Source organism: Bos indicus x Bos taurus, chromosome 12 (genome assembly GCF_003369695.1).
Source record: "Bos indicus x Bos taurus breed Angus x Brahman F1 hybrid chromosome 12, Bos_hybrid_MaternalHap_v2.0, whole genome shotgun sequence".
NCBI classification, from domain to species: domain Eukaryota; kingdom Metazoa; phylum Chordata; class Mammalia; order Artiodactyla; family Bovidae; genus Bos; species Bos indicus x Bos taurus.
The window spans coordinates 56644506-56653289 of record NC_040087.1 but is presented as its reverse complement, the minus strand read 5'-3'; the positions used below and the strand labels follow the sequence as shown (position 1 = coordinate 56653289).

At 34.6% G+C, this 8784-nt stretch overlaps 1 pseudogene; it reads left to right on the top strand.

Annotated features, from left to right (window-relative positions):
* The first annotated feature begins 6844 nt into the window (after positions 1-6844).
* On the top strand, positions 6845-7019 carry LOC113902608 (annotated as a pseudogene).
* Positions 7020-8784: the final 1765 nt, after the last annotated feature.

Here is an 8784-nt window from a genome sequence, read left to right as displayed (position 1 = left end):
CCAACTCTCCCATCCATACATGACCATAGGAAAAACCATAGCCTTGACTAGACGGACCTTTGTTGGCAAAGTAATGTCTCTGCTTTTGAATATGCTATCTAGGTTGGTTATAACTTTCCTCCCAAGGAGTAAGTGTCTTTTAATTTCATGGCTGCAGTCACCATCTGCAGTGATTTTGGAGACCAAAAAGATAAAGTCTGACACTGTTTCCACTGTTTCCCTATCAATTTCCCATGAAGTGATGGGACCAGATGCCATGATCTTTGTTTTCTGGATGTTGAGCTTTAAGCCAACTTTTTCACTCTCCACTTTCACTTTCATCAAGAGGCTTTCTAGTTCCTCTTCACGTTAGGCCATAAGGGTGGTGTCATCTGTATATCTGAGGTTATTGATATTTCTCCTGGCAATCTTGATTCCAGCTTGTGCTTCTTCCAGCCCAGCGTTTCTCATGATGTACTCTGCATATAAGTTAAATAAGCAGGGTGACAATATACAAACTTGATGTACTCCTTTTCCTATTTGGAACCAGTCTGTTGTTCCATGTCCAGTTCTAACTGTTGCTTCCTGGCATGCATATAGGTTTCTCAGGAGTCAGGTCAGGTGCTCTGGTATTCCCATCTCTTTCAGAATTTTCCACAGTTTATTGTGATCCACACAGTCAAAGGCTTTGGCATAGTCAATAAAGCAGAAATAGATGTTCTTTTGGAACTCTCTTGCTTTTTCCATGATCCAGCGGATGTTGGCAATTTGGTCTCTGGTTCCTCTGCCTTTTCTAAAACTAGCTCGAACCTCTGGAAGTTCATGGTTCACGTATTGCTGAAGCCTGGCCTGGAGAATTTTGAGCATTACTTTACTAGCATGTGAGATGAGTGCAATTGTGCAGTAGTTTGAGCATTCTTTGGCATTGCCTTTTTTGGGATTGGAATGAAAACTGACCTTTTCCAGTCCTGTGACCACTGCTGAGTTTTCCAAATTTGCTGGCATATTGAGTGCAGCACTTTCACAGATCATCTTTCAGGATTTGGAATAGCTCACTGGAATTCTATCACCTCCACTAGCTTTGTTCGTAGTGCTGCTTTCTAAGGCCCACTTGATTTCACATTCCAGGATGTCTGGCTCTAGGTCAGTGATCACATCATCATGATTATCTGGGTATGAAGAACTTTTTGGATAGTTCTTCTGTGTATTCTTGCCATCTCTTCTTAATGTCTTCTGCTTCTGTTAGGTCCATACCATTTCTGTCCTTTATCGAGTCCATCTTTGAATGAAATATTCGCTTGGTATCTCTAGTTTTCCTGAAGAGATCTCTAGTCTTTCCCATTCTGTTGTTTTCCTCTATTTCTTTGCATTGATCACTGAGGAAGGCTTTCTCATCTCTTCTTGCTATTCTTTGGAACTCTGCATTCAGATGCTTATATCTTTCCTTTTCTCCTTTGCTTTTTGCTTCTCTTCTTTTCACAGCTATTTGTAAGACCTCCCCAGACAGCCATTTTGCTTTTTTGCATTTCTTTTCCATGGGGATGGTCTTAATCCCTGTCTCCTGTACAATGTCAGGAACCTCCGTCCATAGTCATCAGGCACTCTGTCTATCAGATCTAGTCCCTTAAATCTATTTCTCACTTCCACTGTATAATCATAAGGGATTTATTATTAACATAAATAAAACTATAATGTTATGATTTTAATGAAATGAAAGTATAAAAGTAAAACCATATGTATCTGAGGCACCATTATTGCTTTATATGATTTTAAGTACTTATAAAATATTCCTAAGGAACATCTCTTACTATTTAGCTTTCCAAAGAAATATTTAGAAGATAAATACACTGTTGGACCTTGAGGAGGACTCCTATTGGCTATAAAAAATATTTTTAATTATTCCTACATAATAGGACTTTTGATTTCCTTATGAGCTAATTTTTCTCAGTGCAATTGAGAGACAATTCTCTAAGACTTAAATTTCTATGTTTCTAATTTCAATTTATTAATATTTTATTTCATTTTGTGTGAGCATATTGTTTCCTCAGGTCAGATATTAACTCTATCCTAATTTCTTGATAGTTAGAAACCAATAAAGATTTAATAGGAGGAACCTGCAGCAAAGTAAATATTTAAATCAGGTGGTGGTATTTTATTTTTCAAACAACTTTCATCTATGTGACAATAAATTTAATTTCAAAAGTTTAAATGAAAGGAACACATGATTTATTCTGCCGGATGTTCACAAATCCCTTAAGTGCTTTTTCCATAAAATAAACAGCCTAATGTTGCCTTTCTCATAGTGTGTTTTCAAAACACTGATTCAAGAGAATGTTAACGGAACATAATAAAACTTAGAGGATTAACAAAAAATTATGTTTTTAAATTTATAGTTTTTCTCAGAGTTGTAAATCTTGTAACTTTGCATTCTACATCTCCAAACAAATTATATGACAGACATTTAAAATAAGTAAGTAAATAAATCTATTCAAGGAACATCACTGAGGCTGCTGCTTCCAGTTTCGCTCTGAGGAAACTGATGTTATTTTAATTTGAAAAAGAGTTAATAAAGAGAGTTTAATTCTTAAAAACTTACTGAAACCATGAGAGGTCAGGTTCTTGGACTGCTTCTGAGAGTATCTTCCTGCATTACAGAGAAGTAACCTGTTAGGATCCTGTAACTCACACCACACTCAGAACACTCCACTGAATAATATGTGATCGTGCTGGGACCCCTGAATCAGTGGAAGCCAAGCCCGAGGACCTGGTGTCACTGCCATGTCCACATGCATAATTGGTAAACAGACACGACTTCTGAACTCCCCCTCATTCATAATTGCTTTTTGATACCCACAAGACTGACCACTGCATATTAGTATATAAGGATTTCTGTTTCTTTTTAGTTCAACCAAGACACTGTCTAATTGAATCCAATTTCATAAGCATTTTCAGGTAATATAAATTAATTTGCTAAACTCTTCAGTATATAAACAGGCAGAAATAGATTCTGAATGCTATAGCTTCAAAATCATTTTGTGTCAGAATTGTAGGGAATTGCTTCATTATCTCATTGGTGCTGAGATGGCTAATAAGATGTCTTCTCTTGGTTTGACTTATTGCATCTTATTCTGTGGCATTGTGTATGAATATATCTATTACTGTTGTGCACTTCCAACTACCACTGCTACAGAATATAACTGTATTTACTCTTTGACCTGATGTTCTGAAATATAGAAAACAGAAAGGCTTTTCTTCCCCATTGTCCTTGTCTCACATTTAGTTGCTCTTTTTAATTTAACTGGTGTGGGAGTGGAAATGGTAAACTGCTCATCAGCATCTGCTGCTTTAATCTTTTTCTAGTGTGCCTTCTCTATATCAGAACCTAAATAGCTAACATAATATTGCAGATGCTTTTTTTTTTTTTGCAACCATGTTTTTAAGTGAAAATTAATTTGTGAAAATTAATCTGAAATTCATTGCAATTGTTCAAAATTTGGAGGGTGGAAATGAAGAAGTCATCTTGCTGTTGCTTTTGTTTGGTTCTGAAAAGTGAGATTGTGGACACTGATTTTCTGCATCAGCATTCTGGTGACTAGACCTTAGCTTTGTGACTACTGAAAGGTATCTGCAGCCATAGCAACAACAATTTCCTGATTCCTGGATGGCAGCACTTGTAGTTTGTTCTTGAATCAAGAACTTCAAATATAACCTATTTTCCACCTACCTCTTTGTGAAAAAAGCAGCAACTCTCTGGTTGCCCCAATTCAATAGCTTTTTTCTGAGAACCATTGAGGGCCAATTCACTAGCTTTTTTCGGAGAGCCATTCTTGGAGATTGATCTTAGAGTCCACTGTTCTATCCATTTGGAATGATTCTGTAACACCAAATTGAAGGTATTCAGCATATGCAGAACTTAGAGTAGTTTAAAACAATTTCCATTTCTTAGAATTGCATTGCTGCAACCAAATATTTTCAGATAGCAGATCTTCAAAATTATAAAAAAGGAATTGGTTATATGTTTAATTTTGAGAGGAATGAAAATCTGATTATCATAATAAAATAGGACTCTGCTAGTTCAGGACCTGAATAGGTAAAAGAGGCCCTTCATTAACACATGGGATGACCAACCTAGACAGCATATTAAAAAGCAAAGACATTACATTGCCAACAAAGGTCTGTCTAGTCAAGGCTATGGTTTTTCCAATGGTCATGTATGGATGTGAGAGTTGGACTGTGAAGAAAGCTGAGTGCAGGATTGATGCTTTTAAACTGTGGTGTTGGAGAAGACTCTTGAGAGTCCCTTGGACTGCAAGGAGATCCAACCAGTCCATCCTAAAGGAGATCAGTCCTGGGTGTTCATTGGAAGGACTGATGTTGAAACTGAAACTCCAATACTTTGGCCACCTGATGAGAAGAGCTGACTCATTGGAAAAGACCCTGATGCTAGGAAAGACTGAAGGCAAGAGGAGAAGGGGACAGCAGAGGATGAGATGGTTGGATGGCATCACTGACTTGATGGACATGGGTTTGGGTGGACTCTGGGAGTTGGTGATGGACAGGGAGGCCTGGCATGCTGTGCTTCATGGGGTCGCAAAGAGTTGGACATGACTGAGTGACTGAACTGAATTGAACTGATTACCCAAAATAAAGTGTTATAGAATGCAAACTTGGAATATGGAGTAGGTATTAAGATAACCCCTTAAAATGCAAATGAGGAGAGTACCATCACAGAACAAGTGAGTTGTCAGGAACAAAATAGGTGCTTTGCTGGCAGAGGAATCTATTTTCACAGACAGCTAATATGAGAGATACCAATTCTGCTTGATTAGAAATGGTTGGCCATTTTTTTTTTTCTATAGCCATTCTGTGATTCTAATAACCCAAAAGAGAATCCACATTAATTAATTATATACAATTATAGGAATAAAATATGCAGCATTAATGAGAATATAGAAGAATATATATTGACCATGAGTTATTTGTGGAGAGAAAAAATGTAAGGGCAGGAAATACAGAGATTATCACTAAGATTTCACAAATCATTATAAATGCAAATGATTTCCCAGATCATCCTTGTAGAGACAGTGGAAAAGCAGCAGCAATATCAGTTAAAGAGGAATGCAGGCCATTTATTATATAGGAGAGAAAATAACTGTTGCATTGTCTTTATACCTGAGCAAGAAGGTCCTGTGTATAACAGACACATTGAGCAACACAATTATTAAAGAAACATATGCATTACTATCATATAATACACGGTGTGTAGAACTGATACTGTACCAAGTCCAAACCCAATATATTCACTTTCCTGACAAACACCAATGGTCACTAGCCCATTCGGATTCCATCCAGGTCCCTTTCATATCTTGCCCTGTTTCCTCAAAACAAATGAAGACTGTTCAGATGGTCTGAAAGTCTGCAAGCTGCATTGCTATCAATATAGAGGAGGGACGTGGCTTCAGAGTATAGTGACATATTAGCAGCAAAAAAGTTAATTTGTCAAACTCTTCCTCTCAGATGCTGCATAGTAAAAATTATTTCCTAGTGGCTCCAAGGAACAAAATATTAACAACAACAGTGTTTACGAATTATGTGTTCTTATTTTATTAACCATTCATTAACACAATACACACACATGATGGAATATTACTCATCCATAAAAAATAATGAAATAATGCCAATGGCAGCAACATAGATGGACCTAGAGAATACCATATTAAGCAAAGCTAGCTAGACAGGAAAAGACAAATATCATATTATATTGCTTATATGTAAGATATAAATCAAAAATATTAATAGATACAAATGAACTTATATACAAAACAAATATAAACAGACATGCAAAACAAACGTATGGTTACCAAAAGGGAAGCACGGGAGGGATAAATTAGGTGTTTAGCATTACTATATGCGTTACTATATATAAGATAGATATTCAACAAGGACCTACTACAGAGCACAGAGGCTATACTCAGTACTTTGTAATAACCTATAAGAGATCACTGTCATTATCTGTAAAGTCAATAAATAAACTCGCTGTTATGACTGGTATAATTTTCCAATGTTCAAATGGAAATGTTGGGGCAGAAGCATATTCAGTGTTCCATTTTTAGATATTAGGTAACTCCCTAAACTTATACAAAAACACAAACCAAAAGCCCTTGGAATTACATGAATTCAAGGAAACTTAAATTTACAAAAAATATGAGATTCCTTTCTGATTGTCCTTAAGATTTTATCTTCAAAAATGTAGAAATGACAACTTCTGTGTGATCTTAAGGAAATACAATAGGTAATAATGATTTAATTGCACCATGAATGATTTAAAGCCAAAGCATTTTCTGTGTAAGAATATGTGTTTAGGAGGGATGGAGAAAGGGTCCAAATCACAGTTTGTAAAGTTCTGTCTGGGGCATTATGTATACATTGCACACTTTTATCTAATCTAAGATAAAAATAATTTTTAAAAATCCCCACTGAAAGATACTGTTTAATACAATTGAGAGAGTAGTCTAGCAATTATATCTTAGAAGGTTTTACAGTTTGTGTTAACTGAATTTGTCAGATTATGTGTTTATGTTTAATGATAAAAACCTCTTTAATTCTGAAACAGTATAAAATACACTGCAACTAACTCCTCAATAATATGTATTAAAATGTATAAGTTGTAAATGAGATTAATACATTAAATCACATTTGCTTTTAAGACAGACCTTCATGTAGTCTATTTTATATCTTTCTTGTATATGAGATTTACATACTAGTATACAATATCAAATTAATCCAGATTAGGTTTATTACTCTACTATTCCATTTTGCTTCCTAAAGAAAAATAACATAAACACTAGAATTAAAAAATATGTACATCGCTTCTCGGCCTTTTGGCTAAGATCAAGTGTAAAAAATATGTACATATACTGTGGTTATCACTACACATTGACGAAAAAACTTTTTAGAAGATAACTTGATAGATTCTCAACCATTTTTTGCTTCTACCAATGGATTATATGAGTTACAGTTGCTCCACATTTTCACCTGTACTTGAGATCTTCAGTTTTACTTTAGTCATTCTATTGAGTATGTAATGGAACACATTTTGGATTTGACTTGTGCATTTCTAATTATTAGTAAGGTTGTATTAACTTGGCTATTTAAATATCTTCTCTGAGTACAAATTTTCTAATGGGTTCTGGGTTTTCTTTCTTTGATTTGAGGATTTATTTATTAATTGTATTATTGCAAACAATCATTGATTTGCAAATTTATTGTGACTCACTATATAAAAGGTTTAATTGGTAAGGAAGGATTATTTGATATGTGTAATTTAATAGACATAGATGTTTAATTTGAAGACAGGAAATCAAATGTCTCACTTCTAAAATGTTAGACATATTAATTACTGTATCAACATATCCAAATGTAATATACTAGCATTTGATAACTTGGTAATATTATGATATACTATATAATGTGATTTTAATCAGTAATTTTGTTTTTTGGAGTCACATTAAAAAAAATTGGACTGTGTTGTCCAACTAATGTCTAAATCAATTATACGAGATTTTTTTAAAGTAAATCATTACTGATTTTCTTATTTTGTTATTTTGTGTATTTAATAATTATTGGCAAGATATGATGATAAGCTGTTATACATTTGGCATACAAATTGAACTATTGTTCTTCCTTGTTATGATTATATTTCAACATCATTAAATAATTAGTAACTGCACCTCAAAGTCAATTTAGATGTTTTCATTTAAAAAAGCTGAGCACAACCATTATTTCAACCAGAGTATATACTTTGTGATTTATGATATGATACAATATATAATCTATGATATCAACCAAAATCTGAAATTCAAGAACTTGGTTTTATAGACCCACTGTTTTCAAAGAATAAGCATTTATAAGGAAAACCAAAAATCTTAAGTTTACTGTTTATAAGGGCTATCATATTTTTATTTCTTTCTAAACATCTGCTGACTGCCTCAGAACTCTTTATACTGTCTTTGATATGGACAAGCTTTGTATATCTATGTGGAATAAATCTATAGGCTACAATGTCTGTAGCATTTAAAAAGTACTAGAGGAAATAGGATGAGGAGTTACAGTATTGCAACACAGGCACAACTTAGCTCACAGCCGTTAATTACCAAAGGTAGCACTGAGTTATAATTTTCCAAATGAATTAAGAATCCTCCATCCCCAGTGAGCGGGTTAATGGTGGATAGAGGAAGAGCCAACAGGTATTCCATTTTAGGGCAGAAAAAAATTATATAGTAATAACTTGGGCAGTAATGTTTGGGCAAGCACTGCTCTTTTACATAGTTTGCCAACATTTTTCTTAAAAATGCTGGTGTACAGGCATGCAGATAAAGAACTAGGGTGAAAGAAATTTGAGTTTCTATTTTCCCAGTAAAAGAAAGAAAGTTACAACCATGTTTGAAGCTGTCCAAATGTAGATCACAATTGTTGCTCTGAGGATTGTTTTTCCTTAAATTGACTTTCTCATCTAAATGGATTTGTTAGTTACTGAATTTATAGTCATGAATCTCAAAGAAAATGCTTAATTAATTTTTAATAAGTCCTAATTGGTTATTTATTAACAATCCACTGTGAAAGTGAAAAGCGAAAGTGAAAGTTGCTCAGTTGTGTCTGACTCTTTGTGACTGTATGAACTCTACAGTTCATTGAATCCTCCATGCCAGAATACTGGAGTGGGTAGTTCTTCCATTCTCCAAGGGATCTTCCCAACCCAGGGACCAAACCCAGGTCTCCCACATTGCAGGCAGAGTCTTTACCATT